This window comes from Mustela erminea, chromosome 17 (genome assembly GCF_009829155.1).
Source record: "Mustela erminea isolate mMusErm1 chromosome 17, mMusErm1.Pri, whole genome shotgun sequence".
NCBI classification, from domain to species: Eukaryota; Metazoa; Chordata; class Mammalia; order Carnivora; family Mustelidae; genus Mustela; species Mustela erminea.
The window spans coordinates 58258814-58279977 of NC_045630.1; the positions used below are offsets into that span (position 1 = coordinate 58258814).

Here is a 21164-nt window from a genome sequence, read left to right on the forward strand (position 1 = left end):
GAGGCCAGGCCGGCTGCGTTCTCGAATGTACCATTTCCATTACTGGATCCTTTTGACTCTGTTAGTCATTGAGGTTGAGTCAGTCCACCCCAAAATAGAAATGTCAGGTTATAGTCACAGTTCTTTCAGGGGTCAGGCACTCGGCTTCAACAAAAGCCCCTTCTCAAACTAAGACCTGCTTCTCAAAAGGGGCAAAACTGGTAGCTATGTTGAGGAGGCAATGGGTCCAAACCCCCAGGGGCATCACCAAGTGGGAGGTTACCCCCCTTTGCCAGAAGCTTCAGTTGGCAACATAGTCAGTCATGGAGACTTGTGGCTCAAAGCAATCGCTGAAGATGGAGGGCCCCAGAAGTATTAGTATTCTCTATACCTGGCTCTTCCCAATCTGGAGAAGACCCTTTCGTACTTAGGAGTATTGCATATAAGCATTAAAACACCATTACCAATTCTACTTTCAGCACTGGAACCCAGAACAGCAATGCATTAACATGGAGTCTCCACCCCCAAGTTCATACTAACTTCCTTCCCCCCTGTGAGCTTGCCCCAATCCCATCAGTTGAATTTGGGCATCTCATCACCACAGGGGACCCAGTAAAATGGTAATTCAGAGGTTGGTACCCACCAGAGCCTCATTAGTGTGAATCCCTTTCCTTCCCAACATTCCCCAACACACTCGGTAGAATGTAGCCTCTCATCCCTTTTGGGAACAAGGAGATGTCTCCCTAGCCTCCTTTCTCCTTAAACCAGCTGAGGTCAGTGAAAGGAGACAGGATGGATCCCTGCGGTGCAGAGAGGAAGAGGACGCCACACAGCAAATCACGTCTCCGTTTTGAGAGGCATGACAGTTGCTTGCAAAAAATTATTTCGTTTTCAGGTTCTCACTCTTCATGGAATCAACCTCATCATCATGGTGAGCCAAATCCAGGACAATAAGAGCTTTAATACCAGTCAATGCCCTCTCTGTGGTTTCCCATGGGAAATTATTTCAGGAAAATTTTCAGAGAGGCCCAAAGCTTCCTTAAAGCCGGTAGAACCCGGTGCAGAAAAAAAAAACAAAACAAAACTCTGAGACCTTTTACCACCATCTTCAAATGGATCTAGGTTGGCATGAGAGACTGAAGGAGAGGCTGAGCCATAAGACGGCCCCATTGTTCTGTTCCTCCTTAATGACCATCCTGTCCAATGCCCTCCATGTTCCAGGCGAATCGGCCATAGTTCTAAAGATTGGCCTGGTCTCTGCAGGTAGGGATGGTGAATTTCCCTGCTTTCATACTCAACGCAAGTGTCTGTCTCTCTGTTTCTGAAAAAGGACAGAACCTTCCGCCCCTTCAGAACACTTGTTAGCGCTTGTTATTCTGAAGGGGTAGGCCCAAGGCTGTCCTCCCACTTGGAGGAGAATTAGCAACAAAGAGGGCAGCATTTGGGTCGTTGTTGACCCCTCTCTTTAGCCTATAATCCCTTCCCTAAATTCTCCTCATTAAGAGGAAAAGAGACGGAAGACCATTTATTGCCCAACTGACCACAGGATTTGGCCGATATGTTTGCAACCACTTTCCATGGACCTGTTTAACCACCCTGCAACGCCTTCATTCCTTTCTACCCCTCCAGTATTTCAGAAAATGAGTGAAATTTCATTGGAAATATTGAGTGGACTTTTACAAAAATGTAAAATATCATTTTAGAGTCTATTTTCTTTGTGACGCCCTCACGCTGTTACGTGCGTTACCTTTGTGAGTTTATATAGACCTTTGTTTTGGATTGGTTGTGAAAGCCATGTAAGATTTTTATATGGAGACTAGAATTGACTAGGTTCTATGATAAATAGTGCACATCCTGTTTTGAAGAAATATTTTGGGAAAAATGCCCATAAGAGACATGTTTTTGCCAATAATTTAGTTCCCAGCATCTGGAATATTTTTTCCTTCCCCCTTCCTTCCTTCTTTCTTTCTTTCTTCTCTCTGTCTTAAAAAGTGATGAGCAAATTTCAACGCCTTCGCATTTTATTTTAAATTCATTTTAACGGTGATATCAACATAGCTTGTGACTTCATTTTTTGCTATAACTAATTTATAACTGGGGTTTTGGTTGGGTTTGGTTTGGTATTTCACTACCTACTCTGATGGGCGTAGTGTTACCTGAGTTAACAATCACTCGGTTTTCATTTCCTATTTCCCTCTTTTCTTCCCACCCTACTTTCTTCCAGTGAGTTGTTGGCTTGTCCAATTGTAGCTAGAGATACACTTGGCATATTAGTTACTTGACATAGTAATTTTGGCCATTTCTGGTACGCTTTCTTTTGCCAATGAAATTATTGAAATTGAAAAATTGGGTGGGGGTATCTATGAGAGACGGAAGTCCTTCCCCTGGGCATTAAGCATGAAGCCAGTTTCTCTATCACGTAACAACAGAGAAGTGTTAAAACCAAAGTTCACGGCATGCGACTGGCAGAAGCAAATAAATGCTTCCCTTTAAAAATTTCATTTCAATAGCAATAAATCTCTAGTTAAGTCTAAAAACAGGGTTTTAAAATGGCAAATGAAAAATACAGCGATTTCAAATAGTAGATGAAATGTGTTTTTGTTTTGTTTTGTTTCGTTTTAAGGTTTCTTAATTATCCTGTGAAACGTGAAGTGTGCCTGAGGGCAGCTGCTGAACATGGTCTTAGTTCTCTGATAGAATCAAAAAGTCCTTACTGCTGGAGGGAATTCAGAGATTATCATTTTACACCTACAGGAACTGAGACGGCTCAAATGTGATTCCTCTTTCTGATGCCCTTTTCACCACGCCAGGACGCTACAGCCTTGGCGTTCAGAAAGTATAGCTACAAATACACATAAATTTCAAATGTCTTAGATCCAGAGCCATTTCCTTTCCTTTGTAGATATTTCATACGCCTGCTGCTTTGGGTTCCAGTTTTCCCGTTTTGCTAGAAGAATGCAACGGTCTCTCCCTCTGCCCCAATGTAATAGCAAGTCCAAACTAATTTTTAAGCCATTGTATAGATTTAAGAGTTTTTTTTTTTTTCAGATTATTAACTGTTTTTATCAGAGTTCTAATTTCTGAATCTTATAGCCTGGTTCAGTCCTTATCTTGCTTGATATCTTCATAGGACTATACCTTGAATACATTCAAAACCATGCAAAATGTTCACGTTGATCAAATGTATGATTTGGGTTAAAAAAGAGACATCATCTCTCCAATTTCTGTTCTCCCAGCTGTAAAATGGGGTTGTTATAAAATTTAATGTGAAGAACCCAACACAGCCGTTGAGAAGTATTGCTTTGTTGCCCATTCCTGAACCGCTTCTCCTGTTGTGATCTCTTTTAAAGGACTTTCCTCTATGTAATAATGTCCTCGGTTGTACTTCACTGGTCCCCACCTCTCAACTATCCATCGTGTCAATTCACAAATGCTCTCATGTTCTATCGAAGAAGCATCTTTCCACTTTGGCCTTAAACCATCCTCAATGTCTCTGTCTTAGTTCTGCTCCTATCATGCCTTTGGATGGGTCTCCTTGCCTCTGGTTTCTTCTGTTTTTCTCCAGCATGGCATCAGAGTTATTGGTCTGCCCCACTACCTCACAACATCCTGCTGGCTTCCCAGAGTCTTCAGAATTAAATGATAATAATTTTCTAACTATGCAGTTAACCCCTTCATAGTCTGGTCCCTACCTCCTATTTCAGCTTCATCTTTTGCCCGTCTTTTCTCTCATGTCACAGTGCACATAAATAGACACACACACACACACACACACACACGCACGCACGCTCATACACACACACACACACACACAAACTCCCAATGCTTCTGCTGCACCCAAATTCCCTTGACATGCCCTTTGTCAAGACTTTGCCTTCAGTATGTTATTCCCACCATTTGGAAAGCTCTCTCCTCCCTCAACTGACAAGCTCCTAACATTTAAGACACAGGTTTTGGGCAACTCAATGCCTTATCAAATTATCTTCGGCAGAAGAAGTTTCTCTGTTCCCATGTTTCTGTATGGATCCTTTACATGTTGGTCCTCTACCCATTCCAAATTTTGATCTCAAAGGCAAGGGCTATATATTTGTTTTCCTCTTCAATACCTAGTACCGTGATTGGTACGCAATAGACATGTAATAAATTAGACAACATAATTATCACTTCCTGATGACTTCTTAACTAAGATTTCTTTGGTGTTCTTTGCGATTTATTTTATAAGACTTAGGAATGTGGCCCTGTCTTCTATGTTAGCTTCCCTTGAGGTTACATTTAATGCTTAGGAAGACAACATTTTGCAGCAAAATGTGGGGAAAAGGTAGCAAACAAACAACAACAAAACCCAACAGTATGCATTCTGCTTCCCACCCAGCCTCCGGCAGATGTATCAAGCAAGGCATTCTTCTCTGAGAAGTCAGCTAGTCTTCCTTCTCAATGCAGGACTCCAAGAGCCACTATGGACTGAATGAAGTTGGTGGCCAATGCGGAATCCCACAAGGATAACAGGTCATTAGAAAAGACAGGGTGGATCTTAGATGACCTGAAATTCTGGTCCAGCTTTATTGTTGACAGCTCTGAAATACATGTGATGGCACTTTATGTGGTGTCTTCCATGACATAAATACTCAGCAATTAATTATCTATTAGTGAATGATGATTACCGAGCTCTTTGCCTCATTTTCTCTACCCAAACATTAGGGAAGGTAATTTCCAAGCTACTTTTGATGGTTGGCATAAGAATAAATGTAATAAGGGATGTGAATTAACTAGGAGAAAGTTTAGAATCATATAGAAATAATAGTTTCATTGAGTTGAAGTAATATGTACAATGAAGTAGTTAACTTGTAAAACTAATTTAGGACTTACTGGTGAGTTATAATGACTAGAAAGGTAGGATATACTGGTATATACTTTTTAAAGTTCCAAATATATATTAAAGTTGTAAGCATAGTATTAAGAACTTTCTTTTCTGAACAATTTGCAAAAAAATTGCTAACAAAATGCCTCATCATGCTATAATACTTTGGTGTGTATTTCCTACAAACAAGAACATTCTAAAGTTCTGTGGTACAACTATAATAATCAAGAAATTCAAAATAATGCATTACTGCTATCTAATCCTATTAGATTAGATCCCCATTCAACTTTCACCAAATGTTTGATTATATCCTTTACAGCAAAGAGTCCATGCCAGATTGTACACTGTATTAAGTTGTTGTTTCTTTAGTTGCCCTTGGTCTGGAGCAATTCTTCAGTCTTTCTTGGAGTTGTATTACCTTAACACTCAAAGGCCAGTTATTTTTGTAAACTGGATTTTTCTGATATTTCCTTATGATTATATTAAATTCCTCTCATGCAGAAATATAGAAGTGATGATATATACTTTTTATTGTGTCTTACCAAGTGAGTCATGGTTTCAATTTATCTCATTGCTAAAAATATTCACTTTGACCATTTTATCAGTATGGTGACTTCACTATAAAGGATTATTCATTATAAAGTTATCCTTTTCCTTTTTGCAATTAATGAGTAAGTATTTTGTGATGACTATGGCAGTATTTGATTCTTTTTTAATTAATTTTTTGAAGAACAATGTCAGCATTATTTTATAAAGTTAATATACATCATCTTTTTAAATGTGATGTATATTAAATTAACATATAATGTATTGTTGGTTTCAGAGGTAGAGGTCAGTGATTCATCAGTCTTATGTAACACCCAGTGCTCATTATATCATATGCCCTCCTTAATGTCCATCACCCAGTTAACCCATCCCCCAGTTCCCCCTCCAGGAATCCTCAGGGATTTTTTCCTATGATTAAGAGTCTCCTATGGTTCTAATTCTTCATGAAAGTTTATTTTATTTACTTATATCAGAATCAACTCATGGCTTCATATTTTATTCAGTGGGTTGTAATATATCACAGAAATATGTTGTAAATTTTTTTGATACTGACATGATCCCAGAATTGACTATTTAGAGCCTCTTTGAGTTGGCTTTGGTGTCATTTTTACATGTCCTTTTCATTCTTTGAAAATTGCATTATTTTATAGCTCAAAAAAATTATCAGGCTTATCTTTTGTTGCCCAATCCCTAAATCAATCATTTCTCCAAGGACTTCTGACCCCAATTAACGAAGCACTAGGTAGACTTACTCTTTTGAGGTATTGTAGTTCCCAGGCCATCAGTGGAAAAAAATGAAGATAAATGTGTGAATATTCATATACATAACTTTACAAGCATATTTATGTATATGTATATTTATGTATACTATTACATATTGTTACACATATACGCTGTTATATATTATCCCTATATTGTCTATATTGTGTCCATATATTTATATTGTTTGAATCCATATATACATACATAAATTTTGGAATATATATGGAATATATAAATATATAATAGAGAATATATACATACATATATACATATATATATATATATATACATAATGAGTTTATACTTGTACCTCTAATAGTGATTGTTCTACTCCTGAGTTGTTTTAGAGCCAGCTTTTACTGACTCCCAACTGTAACATTTTTCAGAAATTTTGCAAATTGGTTGTTAAACCACTAGCTTGAAATGGCCATGGTGGGACTCTTTACACCATGGAAATTGTCAAACTCTCCCATCTATGTGTCTGATTCACATATTTACAACTGTGACACCCAATCTTATTTTTGAAAACCAGACCAAATCTTCCAGTAACTTGCTGGATGTCTTCTCACTGATACTGTTGATATGATCCCATGAACACCAACTCCAGGCCAGATAACCTGATCATCATTTCCCCTAACTCTGCTCTTATTCCTAATGTTCATCTTCCTACAGCTAAGAGGGCAGCTTTCCTCCCAGTCCCACAACCAAGGAATAATAGAATCATTTTTTTATTTCCCCTTCACCTTAATCTTCCTAAATCTAGCCCCCAGGTTCTGTTGAGTGCATCTCTGACCTGCTTCTTATGACCCCTTCTTTTATAATCCCATTATTCATTTAGCTTTTGTTTTTGCTTGTCTGCTCAATTGAATGTTTATCTTTCATTAGTTTCTTACCTTGAAGGAGAAATAGGTATGATAATGAAATAGCTTCTCACTTGTCGGAAACATATTCAAAATAGAAGTTGTCAGGACAGAGTGATACGTTTGCAGGAAACCTGAGCAACTATGACTTAAAGGGTAAGAACAGTGGCTAACCTCACAGAGGAGAGTTGGAGGAGAAGTATTCTCAGGTTTGGTATAGCTGTCCAATGCTATCATTAAAGACCCAGCCTTTTTTGTCATGCCCAGAGTACTGCCCAGAGTATTGCCCTTTTTCCTGACATTTTCATTCTGTGGTCACAAAATGGCTGCCCGAACACGTGCATCCTCACACCGCAGAGAAACCACGGCACAAGAAAGTATCCTCATTTGTCCATCTTTTTTCGAGCAACATAGTCTTTCACGGAGGCCCAACTCTACCAAGATTACAAAATATGTATTTATTAATTCAATGAGTGTTCATTGAATATTATTTTAAGTGTTAGGATAGGATGGTTGACCACACAGACAGAAATTCCTGCCCTGAAGGAACTTACATTCTAGTGGCACATCTGTTGTCCATTAGAGGAAATCTAAATCTGAATCAGAGGAGTTCAGAAGACCTTCCAGAATTACCTTAACTTACTTCCTGCCACTATGCTTTACTCTTTCAAAAACAGGAGCTGGGTGTTGATTCTGGTGTGTTTGGTTCTGACCTAAATTATAATTTTCCTGGCTAATATTTCTTAGCTTGTGAAATTAACTTGGGCTTTTTCCTACTTTTAAGTACTAACATTTGCAATGCTATTTTTGCATTTTTTGGTTCATTTTGGTCGATTATAGTGTTGAGATTTTGTAGTCTTGCACTTTGAACAGCCACTCTTCCTTAAATTTAGTGTGTCCTATTTGAGAAGAAACTTATACTTTAAATGGAAACTTTTGCTGTACAACATGGCTTTGGAAAAGTGCCACAAGAATGTTTTTAGATTGTATAGGACTTGGCAATGAAAATAATTGGTTTAAGAAAGACATTAAAAAATAATCTTTGGATTTTGACACCTCATAGAAGAAAAGGGAAAATGTTATTGTGTCACTCTTTCTCCATGATATGGTTTTCTTAAAGGAAAGCAGTATATGTTTAACTAAATGATAACTTGCTCCTTAATGTCTATTTTAAAAGGACATTTTATCAGTTTAGATGTTGCATTGGAAGAGCATGTAATAGAAAACACAGACTCTGTCTTAGTCCATTAGGACTGTAATAACAAAATACCACAGACTGGGTGGCTTAAAAACAACATGAATTTATTTCTCACAGCTCTGGAGACTGAAGTTCAAGATCAATATGCCACAAGCTCAGGTTCTGGTGAAGATCCTCTTCCAGGTTGCAAACTGATGACTTCTTGTGTCCTCACATAGTGGGGGGGGGGGGGCGAGGGATCTCTCTAGAGCTTCTTTTGGAAGAACACAAATCCTGTTCATGAAGGTTCCTCCCTCATGATCTATTCACCTCCTATAGGTCCCATCTCCTGATATTATCACATTATTCATTAGAATTTTCACATAGGCGTTTGATGGGGTCGGGGGACACAAACATGTAGCCTATAGCAGACCCAAACTGAGTTAAGAAAAAAATGTATTCTCTCACATAAAAAGAAGTGTACAGATTGAGTAGGTTCTAAGCAAAGTGTTCTCCACTGTGCAACCAGGCTGCTGGGGACCCAAGTTTCTTCCATTCGTTGGCACTGCCATTCTAAGAGCTGGCTGTATGTCAGTCCTCATGGCCTCTGATGGCCTCGGCAGTTCTAGGCATCACATTCAGATACATCTGAATACATCATCAGATACATCATCAAGAGGAAAAGGAAAAACTGTTTTTCTGGCTCTTTCTTATGAGTGAGAAACCTTCCCTAAAGGTTCCCAGAAGACCTCCCTCTCATGTGTTATTGGCCAGACTTTGTTCACATGCCCATTTCTAAACCAGTTACTGGCAAGAGAAAAGAAGAGGAGATGTCATGAGTGGCTTTGTCAAATCAAGGTCCACTCCTTGGGGACAGGATCACCTTCTCGTGATGCACGTGGCTCTATGGAGAGGAGAGACCTGAATGAAACTGGGTTCTGCCAAGAAGGAGGAAGTTGGAAAGAAAACGGATGCCCAGTAGGCAACAAAAAGTCCTGGCATGCCCACAATATTAGAAAACTTTCTTCTTAAGGAGTATGGCTACATTTCATCATCTGAGATACCTAGGATTGCTTTCTTCACATGATGTCATTTAATTTGCTATTTTGTTTACTATAGTTATATATGTTCCCCAAGCTTCAAGAATAGGACACATACCACAATGTATCTCTGTGTTAAGTAGTTATCTGGCAGTATTTTTTTTTTCAAGTACATTTCTAAGCACTTTTAGCTCTTTTTTTTTCCCTTTTTTTTAAATAATTTTTTATTTTTTATAAACATATATTTTTATCCCCAGGGGTACAGGTCTGTGAATTACCAGGTTTACACACTTCACAGCACTCACCAAAGTACATACCCTCCCCAATGTCCATAACCCCATCCCCCTTCTCCCAACCCCCCTCCCCGCCAGCAACCCTCAGTTTGTTTTGTGAGATTAAGAGTCACTTATGCTCTTTTAAACTTCCCAACAGTCTTTTTAGATAAGTAGCATTATTATCCCCATTTTATATGTGTGTGAACTAAGGCACAAAATGAATAAGTAATTTGTCCCAGACCACCCGGCTAGTAAATGCATTTTTAACTATTTGGAATAATGGAAAGCAGAGGTATCTGGATACTGGTCGGATCCTTTGCCCTGAAACCAGTATGATCAAAGTCTTCTATCTACACAAACTGAAATTTTTGAAGAGTGCAAAATCCCCCTTTGAAGGTTGGAAATATATATATTTTTAAGATTTTATTTATTTATTTGACAGAGAGAGAGGGAGAGAGAGGGAACACAAGCAGTAGGAATGGGAGAGGGAGAGACAGGTTTCTCCTGCTGAGCAGGGAGCGCAAAGCTAGGCTCAATTCCAGGACCTGGGATCAAGACCCAAGCTGAAGGCAGACACTTAATGACTGAGCCACCCAAGTGGACCCGTTGGAAGTTTTTCAAAAGGTGAAATTGAAATTTATTTTTAGGACAAATTGATGTTATTATGAAGACTGCCACCCCAATGGCTTTTTAGCTGTGTAAATAAAATGTGAAAGATTTTTCCCTGAAATAGAGGCTTTTTTAAGATTCAAGGAGTATTATGTAACTATTATACTCCATGCATAAATATCTGCTGAGAGAGTCCTCTGGGCCAGGCCACATGCTAGACATACAGAGCTGAACAGCCAAGATATGGTTCTTGCCCTCGTGGAACTTACAGCCTAGTGTGAGAGACAGAAGATGAACTAAATGTTAACAATATGTTAGATGAGACTTTCCTACTATCTAGGTATTTCGCCAGAAGTTCCAAGCCTGAGAAATCACACATTCAAAAGAAAGGGTTTAGTTTCTTTTTCAGACAGGAGAGACAGGAGTTTGAACGAGTGGTGAGTAGATCTCAAGGGAAACAAATAAATAAGGTAATTATTCATTCCAGGAGTACAAGTTATGTAAGGAAAGGAAAGTAATCATGGAATATTATATATCTGGGCTCTGAATAGAGTTTACATAATTATAATAATATAAGCAGTAATCATTGAGAAAATACAAATACTCAAAAATACACACATACATAGAGAAAGAGAGTGAGACACAGCGAGGGGAGACACGGAATGATAAAGAGAACAGCAACAACAGCAAAACAGATCAGAGGAGGAAAGAAAGGAGATAGATAAATCGGTAGTAGATGGATAATAGGCGGATGGAAAGAGGGGAAGTGTTTTGTGTGTGGTGGGGACAGTTACGGGAGAAAGCACAGGTAAAAGAAAAGAATAAATCCACTCTTCCCTATTGAGAGGATGATAAAATCTACAAATGAAAAATTTTAAAAAATAGTTAAAAACATGCTATTTAGAGATGTGTCGGTAAGTACCAAAATAAGCAAAAGAGCCAAGCAGGAACCAGTATTTGTGTAACAAGCCTTGTAAACTGAACGTGAAATGTTAATAAAAATAAAAATGAGCTTCAAGCAAACAGTATGTGACCGTATTCTCTAGCTGCTAAGATATTTGAGTCACATCAGGATTTTAAGTCATCAGAATGTTTTGGAGAATTCATGCTTCACTGTCCAAGAAAATAGTCTGTTGTTTTTCCTTTCGGCTAATATCTGAATCTGTGTTACGGCTAACTTTTCTAACTTTGTTCTTATGAACCACTGTGTATGGGGGACATTTTGAAAGCAAGAACAGAAGACCTGAATTACTTTCACCATTCAGCTGCTTAATAACTGCCAAGTAAGTTCTTGTTGCCTTTTGATTTAGCAACGTCAACACATCGGTCAAAAGAAAATTAGGTTAGTCAGAATGGTTTTGTCTTAACCATGTATTTTCAATAGTGTCTAAAAGAAAAACTTAAGTAAAATAGGTACAAAGTGAATTTCATGTCATTAAAAAGGCTCCGTATGATTACAACTACGGTGGAGCAGAAGAGCTCCCGTCCTCAACTGTGATAATCTGCCTCTGTGTCTCCTTTAACTTCATCCCGTTACCTCAGAGGGCTTTTGATGCCTGAAATGTTATCTAAGAGCTCAGCAAGGATCCACCTTGTTCAATTTCAGTTCCCCTGGATTGGTGAAAAGAAACTTTGTAGGGTGCCGGTGGGAAGTCGGCCGGTGGGAAGTTGTTGTCACTAAGGGCAGTTCTAGATGAAGAGATGAACTCTGCAGGAGAATCGTGCCAGCACAAATTTCAATCCAATATTTATGCCATACCCACACAGTTCCACTTGGCTACCCACCCAAGTGGACACCGTTTTGATCCAGAACTCATTTTAGAGGCCCTTTTAAGAAATTGCTTGTCAAAATTTAGTTATATAAATCCTTGACAATAGCTAATAAAACCACAAACAATGACAGCTAACTTGTATAGGGCATTTCTAAAGAAATATAATTCTACTTTTAAATTCGTCCCTCTTGCCAGTGTATTGCAATGCTTGGAATTTTAAGTAAATCATCCTTAGGATCCCTTAACAATTTTGTACAGATGGAAGGCCACGTGGGTAAATATCTTGCATGCATGAGGATGAGATCCAGATGGTGAGAATGTGGAAAGGGTTGTTTGAAACGTGTTAGAGGAGAGCACTGAAACATCAAACACTCTCATTGTAAGCAATGGAAATAACTGTCCTAAACTCTCAAACAATGCAAAGTTATAAAGACATTAAAAAACCCATGGTATCTTCATTTAGGTTCTCTGGACTGAAAATATTAGTATTTTCTGTCAAGAGGAGACTTGTTTGAATATATAAGTATATTCATAAAAACATACATATATAAGTAATGTATATATTACATATATAGTATATGTTACACATTTATATTATTAAAATAATAATGTATATTACATACATTGTATATGTGTGTATATATATATATGTTTATGTGTATTTATATGTAGACAGGTTTTTTAGAAGACAAATATCACTAGTAAATGATAGAAAATGTTCATTAGTAAACTTCCCTAATTTTTTTAATGCCACCACCAAAGCTACAAAATATAAAAATAAAAAGGATCTTCATTTTTTAAACAGATGGGAAAAACACTCTCTGGGGAGATCCAACCAGACTGATGTTTTGTCTGCATCAATTTTTTTACAGAATATCTGGCATTCCTTGACAAGCTTGGCTTGCTTCCCTTACATGTTCAGCATCAATATCTAGGGGCAACTACATGTATGTTCACACAACAGTAAAGGCTATGTCAGACATCTACAAATTTGTAAGTGTAATTATTTCTATGTGGCATATACCAGCCTCCTTATTTTCCCTAAATATGAAGTTCTTTCAGAAATAGAGGTTTTTCTTATGTTCCCCATGATACACACATAGAAAATAGTACAGAATTTTCATGATACTGTTTCATCACATTATATGTACATACATATAGGGGTGTGTGTGTGTGTGTCTGTGTGTGTACACCCACTACAGTTCAATTAAGCACTTTAAAAAAAAATAGTGTAGCATGAAGTTGGACCCTTATGTTACATCATAGACAAAATTAGCTGAAAAAATATATATATCATTGAAATTATGTGTGTTTCTTACTATAAAACTGGACGTAAGTTTTCAAGAGATAAGTTCTATCTTGAAAATTTTAATTTTAATTTCTTAGCTGGCATCATGTATTTGTTTCAGAAAAAAAGCACCTTTCCTTTTAAACAAGTATTACCTAGATCATCTTAGGTCTGTGAGGTTTTAGGGAGATATTTACTACATAGATTTGGAATGAGGTGGTATACTTTATGTCAGATGACTTAGCGATTCTGTAACTCAATAGTAATGCCCTAGGTCAAATAGCCTCACTACAGTTCATTTAAGCACTTTTTAAAAAAAATAGTGTAGCATGAAGTTGGACCCTTATGTTACATCATAGACAAAATTAACTGAAAATAGATCAAAGACCTAAACATAATAGCTGAACTATAAGACCCTAGAAGAAAATGTAAGGGAAATTTCATTACATTTCATTTGACAATGCATTCTTTCACATAACATGAAAAACATAGGCAATAAATCCATATATAGATAAATAGGACTACATAAAAATTAAAAACTTCTGTACATCAAAGAACACAATCTACAAAGTGAAAAGGCAACCTGTGGAATAGGAGAAAATATGTGCAAAGTACATATCTCAGAAGCAGTTAATATCACAATATATAAAGAGTTACAACTCAACAACAACAACAACAAAGAATAAAAATTGGACAAAGGACTTAAAGTAGACTTTTCTCAGAGAAGATATACAAAAGGTCAATAAACACTGAAAAGATACTTAATATCACTAGCCATTTGGGAAATGCAGGTCAAAAGTGAGTAATCACCTTATACCCATTTAGATGACTACTATCGAAAAGGAAAGCAAGTGTTGGCAAGGATGTGAAGAAACCGGACTCTTTGTGCATTGCTAGTGTAAATGTAAAATGGTGCAGCTGCTGTGGAAAACAGTATGACAGTTCTTCAGAAAATTAAAAATAGAAGTACTTTATGATCCAGCAATTTTCCTATGAGCACATACACCCAGAAGAACTGGAGAACAGGGTATCAGATATTTATATGCCTTCATTCATAGTAGCATTGTTAACAGTAGCCAAAAGATGAGGCAACTCAAACATCTGCTGGTGGATGGGTAGAGAAACAAAATGTGGGGTATATGTAAAATGGAATATTAACAGTAAGAAAATTCTAACATATAAGTTAGATGTAAAATAAATAAAATAAGTCAGTCATAAAACAACTATATATATATATATATATATGTATATATCATGTACTGTATGACTCCTCTTCAGTGAGGCATCTGGGATAATCTCACTCACAAAACAAAATAGAATGGTAGTTTTCTTTGAGGGTGGGAGAGAGGGTAATGGGGAATTGTTTAATGGATGTATAGGTTCAATTTTGCAAGGTGAAAAAGTTCTGGAGACTGTTTCACAACAATGTGAATATACTTAACACTATTAAACCCTAAAAATGGTTAAGAGGGTAAATGTTACATTATCTGCATTTTTAAACCAGCAACAAAGTGCAATCAAATACAATGAAAAAATGTTTTCCAAGGGAGTGATAATCTCTGCCTATAATTACTGCTGTATATAGGGGGACAGAGGCTGTGATAAGCATTCCAAAGAAGAGACATGACATGTTTGAAGGGAAAGCAAAAAAGAACACAGTGGCCAAAAACCTGTCACTTCCAGGGTCAGTTAAACTAGGCTTTGACCATACTAAGCATTACCATGTTGAACCAAGATTACTGAACCTTCTGGTTTCTGGTCCTCTATGTTAAGGAGAGGTAAAAATGTAAACCCTTTAAGATTGTTTTGAAGATGAATTGGTGTAAGTTTACTGAGTTCCCAATACACAGCCTAGAAAAAAAAAATAGTAATCTAGCATTGCCATTACTATAATTATTACTTCCTTCAAATCAAAATGTTTTTGCTTCAAATCACAATTGTTTTGAAATTTGGAGTGTCTGGGTGGCTCAGTTAAGCATTCGACTCTTGATTTCAGCTCAGGTCATGATCTCGGGGTCATGAGATTGAGCCCTATGTCAGGGTCCCTGCTCAGCGGGGAGTCTGCTTCTCTCCCTCTTCCTCTCCCTCTGCCCTTACTTCACTGGCATGTATGCACTCTCTCTATGAGAAAAATACATAAATCTTTTAAAAAATTGTTCTGAACTTTGGAAAAGAAAATAATAATATACCAGAACTTGTATTTAGTAGATAGAATTTTATGCCTATGTTATTGAATCAGTAAATTAGCAATGCATTTAAAAATATATAAATCCATCTCTATTAGATAACTTCCTTAAATAATAGTTTCTTCCCTAATCAAATAAACAATACTCACAGAAGATTCCTACATTTACTTACGTACAATAGATAAACTGAAGATAATCAGAGATGTTGTAAGTTTAAATCATGGAATATTGAAAGTTATAAAAAGATGGTAATGAAAATCTGCACATTAAACTAGAAAAAAGTGATTTCTCCTCTGTGAGCAATTGTTCATAACTCAACTCCATAGTCTTTCTTTCCTGCCCACAGCATGGAAGAGCCAGAGCCACCCGTTATCCTCCTCTTATAGAATTCTTATTAATTATTGAAATATTTTTTGTTAGGTTCCTTTGTAAAACATAACATTTGATTACTGAACCTGTATTTATATCATGTAGAGACATTGGTTGAGTGCATATTGTGGAGTCTCTAAGACAAGGTGTATTTGCAGATAGATCACACTGGTTACTATAATATCCAGCCTCTAGTTGGGAGGGGAAAAGAGAGTTGCATCTTTTCTGGACATGTTTAAGATTACTCATTTCTTTATACTTGTACTTGATAAAAATAAGAATATGATAGAGATCAAAGTCACTCAAAAGGATTTTTTGAAAGTATTACTTTTGCACACTGGCTTTCTCTGTAGTTCTTACATAACGTAACACAAGGTCTCTCATTTGTATACATCATAATTCGCTTTGACTAAGACGTCCTGAGGAAAAGATTAATTTAATTGAAATGCTATCAGGGCACGACTGCTAAACATATGGCTTTAGATGGCTGACAAGACACTTTGCAGAGGTTGAATTAACCACACCATTAAATCACACGTGGATGTATTTGCTCATGGCTACATCTGTAAGCAAAAATGTAAACATCTGAAAACATAAAGGTGACATTCTTGAAACACAAAACTTCTTTCACTGAGAATATACACTTTCTAAAGTTAATACTGAGGCATCTTTGATTACTACCAGACCACACTGAAGGAGAAAGTGAAGTTGTTAAGCCCAGCCTTTGTTTACAGAGCGTGATCTAATTACCTGAGGGTCAGGGTGGAAAACAGGCCAGGGTTTCACTTGCTATCAATACACTTATAATATTTCAGACAATCTATTTTACGTTCAGCCTTGGAGTGTGTGACTTGACCAAAAATATTTTTGCTGAGTAGTACAGAAATCAAGTTTGCCCTCACTACTCTCTATGTGTACACATAGCACATTCACAAATAAAATTACCTACTTCCTACATAGTTTTCTAAGACATATTCATTATGTGTGGGGGCCTCTGAATTCAAGTAGAGTCTTGGCATCAGGAAGACTTCTCAAAGCCAACATGGAGATTAAGTACACCATGCTTGTTTTATATACGAATTGCCAGCAATTAATAAAGTTCATGCCTACCTTCTGCACATTTATGCAGGAAGCCAAGAGAATAGGTTGACATTGGGAAGTCCCATAATCAGGGAAAAGACCAAGGCATGGCTCTAGGGTTCAGCATTTGGTTGGACTTCCAACAATATTGTTTTCATTATAGTGAGCTTAAATCAGCATTAGAGACCTTCCTATCAAAGAAATTAGTTCTTCTGCGAATGGCCTATAAATAAAATTGTTATACAGTGGAATAATAGGGGCATATAATGAAACTTGACTTCCAGCCAAACAAACATATGGACATTAAAAATTAAAAAAAGGAAAATGTGCACTCTATGGGTCCCATGTGGGATGATTGAAGTCATCCACTAACGTGTGTCTGGATTTTATCCATTTAGGAGCACACAATCCTTTCAGGCAGGGGACTGCCCTTACTGTCTAGGGGTGTTGGATGTGAGAAGATGTGGTTTCCTGTGGGGAACGAAAAAGGGTGAGGCAAAGTTTTCAACAGTTACCACGGTTTTGTTCAACACATTTTATTGGATAATGGGATACAAAGATTCAAGACATAGGCAGTATTAACAATTAAACAGCATTCGTTGTCACCTCAGAGCAAGTAATGATGCCTCTGTTTTGTATGAAGGGTTATCCTACAAATACCTGCATGGTTTTAGTTGTCTACACCAGGCCTCCTCTTAATTTCATGCATTCACTTATAGACACTCATTCATTCATTCAAAACCTTTATCGAATACCTACCATTAAGACAATCTCCTAATAAATAAAAAAAAATCACTTTATGTATCTCCACCCAAATAGCCCATTCATTCATATAACCCTAGTAATAATAGCTAGTAACATATACCTCCAAGCTTCCCTAGTCTTCTGTAATAGCATAAAGTACAAAAATAATGAACTGAATTGTAGTTGAATAATCCACTGGCACTTTCTATGAACTTTAAAATCAGTGAAATGTCACTTGAATATAGGAGAAAGCACTTTTCAGTTTCTTTCTTTTAACACCTAAAACTACATGGGTTCACAGAAAATGCTCTATGGAAAGTAATGCTGTGTCAACTGAGTATTTTGAACATATAGGAAATTAGTCACTGGAGCGACATAAAAAGTCAGGTCAGCACAAATGCATATGTACACCCATTGGAAATTTATACTACAATTGAAGTTACAAATTTTTTGAGTGAGGTATTATGCTGCATAAATTATCAGTGGAATAAAATACATATTTTATAAGCTTCATATTTCATTATTTTGTATTTTCTTTCCAGTACAACAGAAAAGGTTTTTTTCCCCCAAGTAATTTTATTTTGGGGATTTTATTGACCACACTGTAGCGCTCACTCGCACTCTCTCTCTCTCTCTCTCTTTTTTTTTTTTTTCCAAGCTGTAGCTCTTAACAAAGACTCAGATCTTATGTGTAGGAGAAAAAAGTGGTAGGGAGAATCTTACTACAATTACCAAAGATTTTGTCAACAACTTTTATTAGATAATGGGATACTGTGCTTCACAACATTGGCAGTATTTGTAATTACAACATATGGCTTTATCTCAGAGCAGTGGTGATGTCTCCTTTTTATATAGAGTTAAATTAGTTATCTTACTGCTGGGTCCAGTTTGACCATAAACTTTCTACTCCTCTTTCCTCTGCCTTCTCTCTTCCCTTTGGTTTCTCTGTCTTCTCCACCCACCCCTCCACCCCCAGATTTCAGCTAAGACTTCCCTTCCTCCAGAAAATTAGAGAAACACTATTTTTCAGTATACAAAAAGGATTTTGTCACAGAAGTGCATTTGTGACTTGCAATATGGAGCCTGTGTGTGTGTGTGTGTGTGTGGTGTGTGCGTGTGTGTTTTCTTATGCTAGGATATGTAATAATATTAAAATGATAAAGCCTAAACTTAAAAGTGAGATTTATGTAGTATATTCCAATTTATAGCCAAACTAAATGTGACAGAATATAAACTCCCGGATTATAATGGAAATCCTGGCAATTCTTCAAGTATGCTTCTAAAATACATTGTAATATTTTAACTCTTCATACTTAGGCCTGGAATAAAGTTAAATTACAGCATTTTCCTCACAGGCATTTAAATCAATAATTATAATTAAATCTGTTCAGTTGTTTATTTTGAGATGGTCATTGAGCTTTTCCTTACTCATCAGACAGTAATGAATGGATTGCAAAAGATTCATTGAGATAAAATATTTTTAACTGGGGCAAAGAAAAGGGTCACAATTTTCCACTATCATTAAGCACTTGTCAAACAATGACTCCAAATGGGAAAAAAACAATTTGATGTACAATGAAATCTTTAGATCCTGGGTTTGGAAAAATATAAACTTGATTCTGTAGCAGACGGCATTCTAGTTGTGTGTTTGTGTGGTTTTCATAATGCAGTTGAAAAGAATCATTGCTGGAAAACTCTGATATTACTAGTTTCTTTGTATATCTTTCCGGACATAAGATTTGGCAATGTTAGTATATTAGTGAAAGGTGCCATGGAAACAGCCTAGAGGAAATAGAATTTATAAATGTGTGCTTATTAAAGGTATGGGTTTTTAAATAAGCATAGAAAAACCTTTAGAACTATCAAGGCGTAACTTTAAAATCAAACTGTTTATGACATCATGGTAGACCTAGGGGTTTATACTATTTTAAAAGATTTTCTGTGAAATGTATCAGAGTGAAAAGTCATTGTATAGTGGCACAACTATGACCCAGATGCTTAAGCTGGGACATGTTCAGATTCTTAAGTGCATTTGCATATAGACTAATTATTGTTTTCATTAAGGGTTATTTGAAAACATTGTTAAAATATAAACAGAACTATAATATCAAGATGGAAGTGAAGTGAAAATAACTTTTTGCTCCCTATGATTTTAAATTATAGAAGCCAAATTCCTGAAACTGAATATTTCAGAAGTAAGTTCTTATAAATTTTATTATTTTTCAATGAATTATATTCAAAAGTTCAAGTCATATTTATTGGATACAGAGAGAAAACTGAGTTGACCCCAAAGAACTTAAAAAAGAAAAGTGGGTAGTCTTTTGTGGTAAAACTGCCTAGATGTTTCAAATTCTGTTCTCCCTTCCTGTTCATAAGAGATTACATAAACTTCCCACAATGAAATGTGGGCACCGCTGATGTTCATCCTTTCTAAGCCTGATCCTTAGAATGTGCCTTAAGATCTTTCATGATGTGTTGTTCCCTGTTGACATGACTGGAAGTGAAGATATCCATGATGGTAAAAAAGACAGGAGAATCCTGGATCCCTGAGTTTCCACTTAGAGGAAAACCACCAAGGAGAACTCATCGAGCCTGTATAAGACTATGACACGGGTGATACGTATGATTTTATTGTATTATCCATTGAGGTTTGGAGATGGTTGATTATAACAACCTAGTTCTAATTAAAAACATAGATGGAAAAGTTTGTATTAGGTGGAGTTGATGGTGAAACAAAAACCGAAATTATAGGGCATCAGTAGAGCAACTGGACATTAGCTTTGCAGAAATAAAGCAGAGTGGATGGCTAGAAATTTGTAGCCTTCTTGAGCTATGAAGTCCAGTTACATTTAGAGCCCAAAGGATTAAAGATGGGACTTTTGACCCATGTTGGTTCAGTAGAACTTTCCCATTTCACAAGGTGACTGGTAACTGTCAATGGAAGAGATCATCGCTTACTACTTGAAACAAATAAGAGGACAAAGCCCTGAATTTATTGCTAATTGAGAAGAGAAGAGCTAGATATATATAGTCCTCGAGGAGAGACTGCCCTCAGACACACAGGATTTGGGGAAGACAGGAACAGGCAGGATTTCAGAAACAGAAGGTAGAGATTGATCTTCAGTTAAAAAATGAGTAAGACTGTTGTTGACTGGCTTTCAGAAAGCTGTGCACTGGAGTGAGGGTGCTGTTGATTGGCTTTCAAAGTATGATTACAGATGCAAAGTTGTCACTGATTAAGTAGTTTGGATTTAAAACCAGTTCAAGTTGTCGCTCCTTGCTATGGCCAGAAAACAATTCATCTTTTCTTAGGGGATTAGGAGCTTTTTATTTTGGGGGCAAGAAGAAATTTTTAAAATGTGTTTTTCTCACTCATGGTTTTCCATAGTCCTAAAATAATCACTAATAAGTTGAGAGAAAAAGGCATCAGAAAGAGGAAGTGAAGTAAAGCAATCTAAGGGTTCTATCTGGACAAGAATATTAAGTGTGGCTATTGACAAGTTCCACTGAACTAGGACCGACTGGATATAGGTCAAATAGGTCAAAAAGCCTACAAAGCTTTTTTTTTTTTTAATTAACTTAAATTAAATTAATTTTATTATTATTATGTTCAATTAGC

At 36.7% G+C, this 21164-nt stretch overlaps 1 long non-coding RNA gene across 1 annotated transcript in view; it reads left to right on the forward strand.

Annotated features, from left to right (window-relative positions):
* The first annotated feature begins 10049 nt into the window (after nt 1–10049).
* LOC116576771 overlaps nt 10050–21164 on the forward strand; it is a 36021-nt gene continuing 24906 nt past the window's right edge. The window contains exon 1 of the long non-coding RNA XR_004280278.1: nt 10050–11389. This is a non-coding gene — a long non-coding RNA (uncharacterized LOC116576771). The remainder of the gene's footprint in view (nt 11390–21164) is intronic.